The sequence below is a fragment of the Nicotiana tomentosiformis genome, chromosome 6 (assembly GCF_000390325.3).
Source record: "Nicotiana tomentosiformis chromosome 6, ASM39032v3, whole genome shotgun sequence".
Taxonomy (NCBI): Eukaryota; Viridiplantae; Streptophyta; class Magnoliopsida; order Solanales; family Solanaceae; genus Nicotiana; species Nicotiana tomentosiformis.
Window position 1 is genome coordinate 84,959,579 of NC_090817.1, and position 7,472 is coordinate 84,967,050.

Consider the following 7,472-nt stretch of genomic DNA (forward strand, 5'->3'; position numbering starts at 1 on the left):
GAATTTCGGAGAGAGGTAAGTCTCATTTCTAACCTTGTAAGAGGGAAATTAACCCCATAGGTAAATTGAATTCATGTGTGCTTTTATTTGCGGAGGCTACGTACGCACAAAGTGACAAGAATCCGTGCATAACTACTAATTATGCCTATGTCCGGGTAATTTTAGGTTTACACCATGCCTTGTTGATACCGTTATTTGATTATGTTTATTATTTGCGTTGAAAAGAGTTGAGATTTGAGTATGCTTATTAATTGACTTGAAAAGAATTGAAATTAAGGATTTCGAAATTTGAAAGTTTTCATTTGATTTTCATATTTTGAAAAGAATTGAGGAATATTATAATAACTTGAGAAATATATGTTCAACCGCGTCGCAACTATATTTCGCGAGCAGGGTAAATTTCCACTACTCTCATGAGAGCGGGTCGTTCGCCTCGGCAGGTTAATAGATGCATCTATGGTTCGCGCCGCACAACCCTCGGCAGTGCACGGTTTAAATAATTATGTTGAATCGGGTCATATGACCTCGGCATGACTTGCGCATGATAACTCTTTGGAACTAATAATATTTGATATTTCTTCATTGGCTTGAGATATAAATTGTTAAATAATGAGAATAAAATTCGGGAATTTCTATTTGCAAGAGGATTGTTTATTATTTCCGGTTATTGAGTTTTCAGTAATATTATGAAAAAATCCATGCTTAATTATAACATCGGTATTTTATTGTTAGCCAATAGTAAGTGTCAGAGTCGACCTCTCATCACTACTTCTTCGAGGTTAGACTGTATACTTATTAGGTACGTGTTGATTTTCGTACTCATACTACATTTGCTGTACATTTTTTGCAGGTACATATATGTCTAGTGGCCTTGTGAGCGCTAAGGCGCGGTTATAGGGGTACTTAGGTGAGCTGCATCCCTTGTTACGATTCTCAGCCGGCAGAGTCTCCTTCAGAGTTATTTATATTTTTTCTGTCTAATTTGTATTCTAGACAGATGGTGTATTTTATTAGATATCAATCCCACACAACACACCGCATATACCTTGCCATCATATGAAAAATACGATAACTTCATAGTCTGCTCTGAGTCACAGGCAACTACATACTCAATTAGCCAAGAACCTTCCATTTGATTTCATCCCGGAGAAAATCCCAATACGCATCATCTTCCTCACGTTGGTAGGAAATATACTCCTCACACTGTGGTAAAAATCATTAAGAACTCTTCGAAACCCATTTGCACACAACCAAGCTATCAGAACCGAATCTCTCTAACTCAACCCAGCCATGCAGGTTGCCAAGACCCAAGAGCATTGCCACGAAACACCTGTAGAGACTAGCCACGTCATAAGTACCCAAAGAACCGATCATACCCATTACTATGCTAACCCAACCTACTACCACGCTGTCCTATTTCTCCAAGTCCTTTCCAAATTGCCTTCAAATTGATACTTCTCCTTACTAGAACACCACGATCCGTAACCAAAATTCACCACACAAGAGACCCCAGTATAAAACCATAACGCCCTAAGGCCCATAAGCCGCTGACTACCCTCTTAAGTACCCCAAGGCACCACAACCGAGACACCCACTCTAAAGAGACCTTATGTGAACCTAAAATTATTTCCTTCATCTTCTTGATACTGAAATGCACAATCCACAATGATATAAAATGCCACAAGTCTCGACACCATCCAATGCAACTCCCAGTTTCTAGCCATATATAAATCTTGAAAATTCCAAATTGCTACATATAAATCTTGAATCCATTAGAACCATTCTCGAGAGTTATCCACTCTACTCAAATCTCAATTGAACCGACCAAACGGACCGAATGACCTGTGCCCCATTAGCACACCAACACCCAAGGGAATAAAGAGTAACCCACACTCCTAAGCAACCGAGAAAATTCCTACTCCATGTACACTACATCCTTTGCGAATAACAAATCAATTATTTTATGATTCACATATACCCATAGAGTGTAATACATCCCATATCCAGAAATTCCCTTACTCGAGTCATCCTCAATCTCAACTTCTGCAAGTCATAACTGATTCACCAGTATACCTCAAACTGAAACCAATACAACACATAACCGTGCAATCCATTCATCGATAGCAGACTCCCCTACTTGGCTCGAAGCCATAGAACAAAACAGTCAATAACATCACGATACCCATACTCTATTGCGGCCAGAATCCCGCGCTGAAATTTAACTAAATACTTCGTAAACCCATGTAACACAAACTATATAATACCTCAAATCGTCTGCAAATCTCTCATTCACCCTTGTGATAGTCAAGCCAACTCCCACAAGCGATCCAAACTCAAATTGCAACATATATCATTTGCTGGTAAAAGAGAACTCTCTACAAAACATCATAAGGACCACACAACCTCAGGACACCTCGCAGGAGATAACCCGCTTGCTCTGCCTCAAACTGACATCTCTCTATAACCTTCCACAGTCACGACTACTAGGCAATCACTTAATATTCTTGATTTTGAACTCATCGATAAGACATGAGAATCTACTTCACTCCACAACTAAACAACATGAGAGATCCCTCAACACACCCATAACTCGAGACAATACGCCATATTAAGACAGAAATCAAACACCCAATAGTCCTTGCTATATCTCAAGTAAACTCTTCTCGTCACATTCGAACGATCCGAACACATCTCGCAGTCACATCATACTAACCACATAGCCATTTCACCGCTCATTGAGCCACAACTTCCTCTCATAGGGACATTACCAGACATATGAGTCCAAATGTACAAGTTACCACTGAAGCTACCGAGCTCAAGCTGCGGTCTAACCATGGCCTCAAGACCTCCAGACTAGCCCATCACCAAAACGCAGAATACACATCTCGAATCTCGTTCATAGAATCACAAGCCGGCGATGAACAGCTGATACCGAGTGCTCATGTGCGCATACGAATGCATGGAAGGAATTCAAAGAGTTACGCTTCAAACTGAATCAATGTTGCACGATAAGGAAAGAAAGATGGGAAGTATATCCTAAATGTCCTGTAGCCTCTCGAAGATAGGTATGAACGTCATCATACCGATCCGAAAGACTCTACTAGACATTTGCTCATGACTTGTAGAACCTATGAACCTAGAGCTCTGATACCACCTTATCACGACCCCAAATCCATTAGTCATGATGTCACCTAACCCAACCCGCTAGGTAAGACAATTAACCACTACCCAATGCCAATAACAATTAATAAAGCAATTAATTAAAGAAATATCTGAATCTTATACATTCCCCAAGGACTGGTAGTACAAATCATGAGCTTCTAAGAATAGAGTTTATAAAGCCGAAATGAAATAAATACATAGTCTCTTTGGAAAGTACATAAATAGAGTTTTATAGATCTAAAGCTACCACGAACAAGAGGCAGCTACAACCGGGACGCAGGTACATTTTCAAATCCAGCTCCCATAGAACATAGCAATATCAGTAGCCAACATCTGCACGCAAGGTGCAGAAGTGTAGTATGAATACAACCGACCCTATGTATTCAATAAGTACCAAACGTAATCTTAGGTTGAAAGTAGTGACGAGCTTGTACCAAGGTCGGGTCCACCACCAATTACCAACAACAGTTCATAACGACGTAAAGCAAATAATACAATAAGTAACTCAGAGATAAGATGCTCAGCAAAATCATAATTTTCGAAAATAGTTCTGCCTTTCAATTTTATCAGTGAAAACCCAAATCGTTTACCGAAGTTGCCAAAAATATGAATAAGTTTGAAAACAATAATATTCCTAAAAATCTTTTAAATAATAATAAATAAGATATTTCATTTTCTTTCCAGATAACCAGTGTAAAACAAATGCATCACTATGCCCATCTGTCAACATGTGTGAGAAATTATGAATAATGTAATAACGCACAGCATGAGGAAAATACATCTCGATGCATGTATGTCATGTGTGCATGTCAATGCAATGTATCTCAGAGATAAACTCATGTACTCACAGTCTCAGGGTACTCAATCTCACTTTCTCACACATTCCACTCATCATGATCAATCACTCGGTACTGTATATGGCCAATCCGGCCCAGGGAAGATCCATCCCGGAATATACACATCAACTGATCATCATTCACTCAGTACCGAGTAGGGCAACCCAGTTCATGGAGAAGATCCATCTCCAGGTATATAATGCTTCGAACAAGATCCATGTCCAGGGAAGATCCATCCCTCAACAATAACAACCGCGCTCATTGGGGGTGTGCAGACTCCGGAGGGGCTCCTACAGCCTAAGCGTTATAATATGCACGGACAACTCACGTGTTGCACAGACAACTCACGTGTTGCACGGACAACTCACGTGCCATAATATCAATATCTGGATCCGCACGGACAACTCACGTGCAATATTATCAATATCCTCACAAACAGGCCCCCGGCCTCACTCAGTCATCAATTTCTCCAGTCTCACTCACGGGCTCACAATGTTATGAAACTAGCTCGACAACAATGATATGATGTATCAATAAATAACTGAGACTGAGCTATGATATGAATGCCTGAATATGACTGAGTACGAAATATCAATGAAATCAGTGAGATGACAGTAAGAAACTACCTCTATGGTTCCAAACAATATCGGCATAATGCCTAAACATGATATCTAGCATGATTGACAGCTTAACTACTTTCATACCCTCAGCACTAAGATTAGAAGAGTTACTTACCTCGAACAAGCCAATACCAATGCCGAGCAAGCCAAGCGGTGCCCCAAATACTCCATCCCACGCGTTTCGACCTCCGAACAGCTCGAAACTAACCAAAAACAACTCAAGTATATCAAACAATGCTAAGGGAACCAATCCTAATCGAAAAGATCAAATCTTGAATCAAAAGCCCAACATCGGCCAAAAATCCAACCCGTGACCGCATCTCGGAACCCGAAAAAATTTATAAAATCCAACAACCCATTCAATTACGAGTCTAACCATATCAGTTTCACTCAAATCAGACTCCAATTCGATGTTTAAAACTCGAAAATTCATATTATGAAACTTTAGGCCAAAACTCCCAATTTCCTCTTTAAAATTCATCAACAAAAATCTAAAATCGAAGATAGATTCATGGAATATAACCAAAACCGAGTAGAGAACACTTACCCCAATTCATATGATGAAAATTGCTCCAAAAATCGCCTCAGTCCGAGCTTGAAAATATAAAAATGAAGCCAAAATCGCGAACCGTTGTATATAACACTCTGCCAAGCACATCCGCATTTGTGGAAAATTCGTCGCACCTGCGACCACCGCTTTTGTGGAAACACTTCGCACCTGCGCTGCCCGGCTACCTCACCATTTCCGCTTCTGCGACTCCCTGCCCGCATCTGCGCCATCGCAGGTGCGGAAATCCCATCGCACCTGCGACCTCAGCTGACACCCTCCAACTCCGGGCCTGCGCTCGAGCTACCGCACCTGCGGCATCGCATATGCGCCCAAATCTCCGCTTTTGCGGTCTTCCTCACCCAGCACTATTCTCGAATCTGCGACGCCTTTGTTGCTTATTCGGCCATCGCACCTGCGCAAACCAACCGCAGGTGCGATCATACCAGGACAAGCAGCCTCCAGCTTTGCACAAGAAGTGAAAATGATCTGAACCTCATCCAAAACTCATCCGGGCCACTCGGGACTCCGACCGAATATACTTACAAGTCCAATAACATAATACGGACCTACTCGAAGCCTCAAATCACGCATAACCACATCAAAACGATGAATCGCACCTCAAATCGAAATCTATGAACTTTGAAACTTTAACTTCCACAACTGATGCCAAAACCTATCAAATTACATCCGATTGACCTCAGATTTTGCACACACGTCACATTTCACATTACGGGCCTATTCCAATTTCCAAAATCGGATTCCGACCCCGATATCATAAAGTCCACTCCCGGTCAAACTTTCTAAAATTTTAACTTTCACCATTTCAAGTTAAATTCCACTACGAACCTCTGAATCGCAATCCGGGTGCGCTCCTAAGTCCAAAATCACCCAACGGAGCTAACAGAACCATCAAAACTCTGTTCTGGGTTCAAATTCACAAAAAGTCAAACTTGATCAATTCTTTCAATTTAAAGCTTCGACAATGAAATCCATTCTTCCAATTCGATTTTGAATAACCTGAAAATCAAAACCAATGATTCACATAAGTCATAATGCATCATACGGAGCTGCTCATGCCCGTAAACTACCGAGCGAAGTGCAAATACTCAAAACGGCCGGTCGGGTCGTTACACGAATATACTGTAATCAAACCTGATAGTACCCATTCTAGGTCCAATGACCTTATATTATTAAACACAACTATCCTATAGACATGTTGCACCAATATAACTCAGAGTCACAAATCGTGCGCCAATACGCAACCGGACATGCGATACCCAAATACTCATCTCGCTCAAATTCTGCCATAAGGCCCTCAATAGGACCCTGCCATGTGTACATATAACTAATGAATCACAACTCCTCATAGAATAGAAGAGTAGCTCACAGATCATTTTAGAACACGAATAAGTCCAACATCAACCGAATGGCACATCCCTCAACAATAGCAGTATGGAACTAACCAATCCGACTCGGTGTAGAATACACATCCTAATTTGGCCTACCAATGGACCCCCAAATCAACTCTGATCACCCACAAATAGATAAATAACCCTCGACTGAATCATAATACATACTATCACTTGGCTAGATTCGGCTACACCTTCACAGTCCGCAACCATGAAATAATCTGCTTCTGTAAACTCCCAATCTCCAAATCCATAAAACACACGAATCACCATTTCTAATTCCATCTCCACGGCCTGAATGTCTAACACATATCTCATACACGATCATCCCACAAGTAATACTTCTCCCATTCTTTCGTGCCACATAGCAACATCTTAAAAATCAGCAGTCCATCAACCAGGAAAGTGTCGCAATACCTATGAAATATCCATAATTCAAAACATAGTGCCACCTTCTGAAATGTACACTCTACTCACTCAATACCAAATATTTATAGCATTCATCTAAACATCGAAAATCGTCCATGCCCTCTAAGAATTTATGACCTCCCTTTCAAAACTAAATCGTGACCTTGCACACGCAAACCTTAATCCCACACAACACACCGCATCTATCATGCCATCATATGAAAAATACGAGAACCTCATAATCATTTTAAGTCACAAGTAGAATATAAATTCGATCAGTCAGAAGCCTTCCATTTGATCCCATCCGGTAAAAAATCACAATACTCAACATGTTCCTCGGGCCGGTAGGAAATATCCATCTCAAACCGTGGTAGAAATCCTCGAGAATGCTTTGGAATCCATTTGCACATAATCAAGCCATAAACAAATCCGCAAAAACAAATCTCAATTGCTACATATTAATCTTGAATCCATTAGAACATTCTCA